Genomic DNA, 6000 nt, shown 5'->3' with positions numbered 1-6000 from the left:
AGTTGAAGATATTGGTGAAATTTAGTGTTACGTTCTCTTTGAAATTTATATATATATAGGTAGGTATTCTTAGAAATATACATTCGTGATACGTGATTTTATGTATGTATGTATACATTCTTAAAAATAATAGGCTATTACACTCTTTTTTGAAAACTGTTTTAAAACAATCCTGAGACTGTGTTATACCTATAGAATTTTTATTAAAATTTTTTGAAGCCGAAAAGTGCTCTAAAAACGATTTATTATTTATGATTTTGTATTTTCGCGCGAAAACGCCATCCGCCATGCTGTTTTGACTCGTGACGTCATACTTTTAGTAAACAATACGGCTCTACGTAAGACTAAAGTAAAAAGATTTTTGTAATAATGAATTACAATACATATTGTTATAAATAAATAAATACTTAAATCGCTGTTTTAACATTTCTTAACTCAGCAGAACAGAAATCGGGATTGGACGCAAAAAATTTCGCCACCATCAACGTATTAATCCTCGGTAGATTTATATTGTCTGCTTTCACAAAACCGTCTTCCATGATTCTATTAAATTATTAAAGAGTAAAAACCCAAAAACGTGATAGAAATTTTAAAATTTCAAAATAAACAGAGCCTGACATCATCAATATGTTTTCGATTCGATATTTGTTTACTAAAAGTATGACGTCACGTCAGTACCCAACATGGCGGATAGCGTTTTCGACTTTTGAAGAACAGATTAAAAAAGAGGATTTTTTAAATTGAATTATAAAATCCATATTGCACTTTTATGAATAATGATCGATGTTTTTCTTTTATTTTTTACAAAATCTATAAGATACGTGCATTTTTATATTTTTTTTTACATGGTGTAAAATAGCCTATTGGCTTTTGCCCGAGTTACATTCACGTGTAAATTGTAGCTTTTGCTGTATTACAAAACATACATACATATAGGTACGTCTTTACCCTGCAAATCCCTTGCAGGGTAGACAGAGCCTGTCAGGGTCAGGGTAGAAACAGTCCTGAAAAGACTGATAGGCCACGTTCACCTGTTCGGCTTAATGATAGAATTGAGATTCAAATAGTGACAGGTTGCTAGCCCATCGCCTAAAATAAGAATCCCACGTTTATAAGCCCATCCCTAAGTCACCTTTTACGACATCCATGGGAAAGAGTTGAAGTGAAATCCCTTCAAATCCCTTATCCAGTTTTGATTATTTTCTTATTTGAAAGGATTATTCATCACGTCAAGATCTGATGATGGTAACTTGGAGAAATCATAGGAACTTATCAAATTTTATAAGGATAGGTACTTACTTAATGATAATTGGAGGTTTCCTGGAAGGTATACCCTAAGGCGATAAAGCCGCCTTATGTAAGTACATCACCTTAGCATATGTTTAGGATAAGTTATTTTTGTTATAATTTATGTCCAAAAAATCGAAAAATCTTAAACTTTAACAGGAAGTAAAAACTAAACTGAAAAAAAAACACGTTTTTATATCGGTAGTTTTTTTTTTAACCTACGGGGTGGACACAGGCGTTAACATAAACTTACCACAAAGTACCCTCATGATGAAATTACGAGTATTATATTTGTTGATATATGAGAAATAGAGATAGGGGCGGCAGATGCAAAAACCTAACTATTGGCGTGCGGTCAGTTTCGGTAATTATTGTAAAGAAAGAAGCACCAATTAGAAAAAAGAATAGGACCACTCCATTTCGTTTCCATGGATGTCGTAAAAGACGACTTAGGGAGATATAACTTGGGGTTCTTCTTTTAGGCGATGGGCTAGCAACCTGTCACTATTTTAATCTCAATTCTACCGGTAAGCAAGAGATATAGACGTGACTAGATATATGTATGTAGTAGTACAAAGTAATTTTATATATTGCGAGCAACAGCAATTCTCTAGATATGGTAGTTTAACGATTTTTTTAAATTAAGTGCTTTTTTTTTCTTTTGATCAGGCGGAGTGACGGGTTCTATAAATATACTGACGGCCTCTGTGGCGCAGCGGTAGTACGCACTGTCTGTGACACCGGAGGCCCCGGGTTCAAATCCCAGCCAGGGCATGAGGAGAAAAGAACTTTCTCTGATTGGCCTGGGTCTTGGATGTTTATCTATTTAAGTATTTATTATAAAATATAGTATCGTTGAGTTAGTATCTCGTAACACAAGTCTCGAACTTACTTCGAGGCTAACTCAATCTGTGTAATTTGTCCCGTATATATGTATGTATATGTATACTATATTAACTTTAAAGATTAACACAGCTGAATAAATTTTAAGGGTCTTGACATGTGATAGATAAAGTCGTGATTTATCCATTAACTAACGTTCGCCCGTGGCGCCACACGCGTAAAAGGAGAAATCTCGATAATGTCCGTTCCCGCGGGAATTTCGGGAAATCCTCTCTTACTGCATCCCCAGACTACATAGTGAACCTTCAAACCAAAGTTCTAAACCAGCGGTTTGGACTATGCGTGGGCTGTCAGTCAGTCACTCTTACGGTGAGGGAAAAGATTGAGGAAACTGGATGTGTAACCATGATCGATCCAATACGGGTTAGGGTTAGTTGCAAAGCTTGCGGAGGTCAGATGGGAGTTGCTTTGCGTAAAAACCTGACTCACCCAATTCAGGGTCCATGGTCAAAGGCATACCCCGGACTCCTCTCCAGAGTGGTGAGGATGCAACCGGGACTAAAAGCCAGGAGAAAGAAGACTTTTACTAGGTAAAAGTGCTTATTCTTTGGCGAAAGATGAACACACATGCCTTGAGTTTACTCGAAAATTTTGTTAAATTCTATAAAAGGAATTAGTCAACAGCAATTCTTGTTTGATTTACAATTTCAAAAGTAATAGAAGGAATTGTACGGCTATTGTAGGTTTGCGTAAGAAGGGAAAAAAGTGATTTATAAGTGTGACAGGACGGCGGGACCTTTTCTACATCGTGATTTATATGCGAGAATTTAGTAAGTTTATTTTTCCACCATAAAGTTTTCTTTTTTTAAACAAAGAATAAACTTTCGTGTTCGAATATGGGATAGGTTCCCGTGAATAGGTTGCGGTGCGGTGGTCAGATGGGAGTCGCTTCGTATAAACTCGTCCTCTAAAGAGTGCATCCCAGGCGCCATCCAAAGAGGTGAGAATGTAATCGGACTAACGCCAGAAATAAGAAGTTATCCATACCTTTGTTTAAAAAACAGAATAGAATAGATTTATTTTCGAAATTGGGTACAAAGTATCACTTATTGACGTCACATCACTTAAATCTAATAATAACTACTATCGCTTCCAAAGCGCATGTGTAGAAGAAGCGGCGGAACAAACTAGACTGCAGTAATATATATGCTTAGAGCCACTTGGTAAGTGTGAGTAGATATGATAAAATTATATTTTTCTTATATTATATAAATAACTAAAAAAACATCCAAAAACCATAGCCAACGATATAAGTACAAAGAATTAAAGAATGTCTACCGCACGTGCCGCACCTGGACAATAGAGTTGTGACATGACTACTTTTATCGATAAAATTAAGATATGATAAAAATTAGAAACGCTGTTTGATATTGCAATCAATTGAACTACCAATAAGTCAATATTGACTGAATTTACTTCACGATAATTTTCAACAATATGTAGCATAAATAATGTCATGCAATTTTGTATACATGTGCATACATAAATCACGTCTTTTTCCCGGAAGATAGGCTGATTCTACATCTTTCTATTTTATTAATATTAACTAAATATAATTAAGTGCTAACAAAGTTTTATAAAATATATTTAATATTTAACATTAAATTGTTTAAATAAAGGCCGTCAAGTATCAAAAAAACATGAAAGGTCGACGGGATATAGAATAAACAATAAACTTATGTATGCATTATATTTTTATCCATAACTGGAGAACGTCTGCGACTCCGCCCGCGTAAAATGTAAAACGTAAATAAACAACTATCGATTTACACACAACACTATTTCTAACAACCATTCAACCGCATTTCTTCTTGCGAATTCCTTCAAAAGACTCCCAAGATATATTTTATTCCGGCTCAAACAATGGAAGGCGGCAGCTGATTCTTTTCAATAAAAATCCTAAGACCATATCGAAGTAACCTTTTCATCGATAATGGACTTTATGCGTAAGATATAGAGTGCAGCTCTATTTATATTTAATTTAAAACAGGCGACTGATTTCTTTTATACCAATTAGTGCTCAAATTACTTGACTTATTTTCAAGAGCATTTAGATCGCATTACAAGGGTTAAGTTTCATTATTTGCGGAACCTTATTGTGGAATTAAAAATAGTGTAAATGTCTACGAGTAAAAAATTGAGGAGAGTGGGTGGTGTTTTTTTAAAATTTGACAGCTAATTCCGTTATTTAATTAGCGGTGTCAATGCGAGGTCAAATGTGAAGGGTAAAGTTTAATTGGTGATTTCAAGAAGTGTGTATTTGTTTGCGCCTTATGAATTAGCTAAGATTAAAAAAAATGTTCTAACACAGACTTTACAGTAAGATATAAAAAAAGCAGCAGAGTTTGAAATTATGTAGAAAAATACATGAAATATGTACTTTATTCTGACTTAAAGGCGCACATATTATTTTTTCTATGTTATTCATCTTATGGTTTTTTAAGATAATAAAAAGTTATTCGGGTTAAAAACATTGATTTTTCAATGCAACTTTTAATTTTTAAATTTACAATACATGTATCAATATCAATTCGCTGAAGTTAATATGATATTTGAATATTAATATATCTTTGTAATAACTTTTTAATTTAATTGTCCGTCCCACATTTTGACTAAAAAACTTTTCTACACATTAAAATTCACACGGCATTAGCAAACACAAATGTTGACTTTTCGTAGACACCCATTGAGATGCAATGCATGTCAATTTGACATGATGACAACGCATCGCCAATGACAACTGACAACAGTTGACGATATGTCACCGCCCTAACCGTGTAATTTTTACGCAAATTTAGTTTTTACGCATCGCAGAATAGTACTGGCTGGTTTTTTTTTATTGGATTGATTTTCTAAAGGATTCTTAATTTTAATGTTAATTTATTCTGTTTACTTTCTTCCTAAGAATCGATGAGTTAAATCTGTATTTAAAATAATTGATGAACCGAAATGATTTTATAGAATAATAATGTAAATTTTTGATTGATTAGGGTTGGGAAAAAAAAGGTAAAAACATGATGGTAACTATCCTATTTTATTAACAGTAGAGTATGCTAAATGTGTGTCTCAAATGTTTGCTAGTAATTGGTTGTTCATCAAATAAAATAAAACCTTATTTTCTGTACTTTTGTTAATTAAACACATACAAACAAGCGTAGCCATTCGGTATTTGGATGACTGTTGGCTATGTCTGCGCCGTAGGGAATGTGGACCTGATTATATGTTATGTTAAGATTTTGAGTTTAGTCATTACACACCACTAAGTATAAGTACATAACACAAATCATGTATCTTTATAATATTAATATGGATAAAGTAATGTCCATATTGTATTAATTTACAAAGGTCAGAAACCTCGACTGAGAAATCCTAAAGCAACTTGATATTTGGCAATCATTATAAAATATTTATATTTGAACAAGCCTAGTGTCAGTTTCTGTATTTACCTGCGATATTTCGTACAGACACCATAATTATTCTCCGTCATTATTGTAATCAGATGACGGTAAGCTATTTTTGTCTTGGGTAAACAAAGAAATGTGCCGTGTGGTTCCCGGCACCAAAAGAAAAGAGAATAGAACCACTCAACCTCTTTCCTATGGATGTCGTCTTAATCAAATTTAAAAAAAGTCTCAGTTCTGGCAAAAAGTCATGTCTGATTGATTATTATACCTGTAGTTTGAGAGCATGTATGTAAAGTACATAAATATGCATTTGATGTCATTTCTATCTTCCTCTTCCTTCTATCTTCCTCTTCCTTCTATCTTCCTTTTTTAAATCAGCTTCCCGAACTGATAAAAGAATCTCTTT

This window comes from Amyelois transitella, chromosome 4 (assembly GCF_032362555.1).
Source record: "Amyelois transitella isolate CPQ chromosome 4, ilAmyTran1.1, whole genome shotgun sequence".
Lineage (NCBI taxonomy): Eukaryota > Metazoa > Arthropoda > Insecta > Lepidoptera > Pyralidae > Amyelois > Amyelois transitella.
This window is presented reverse-complemented; position numbering follows the sequence as displayed.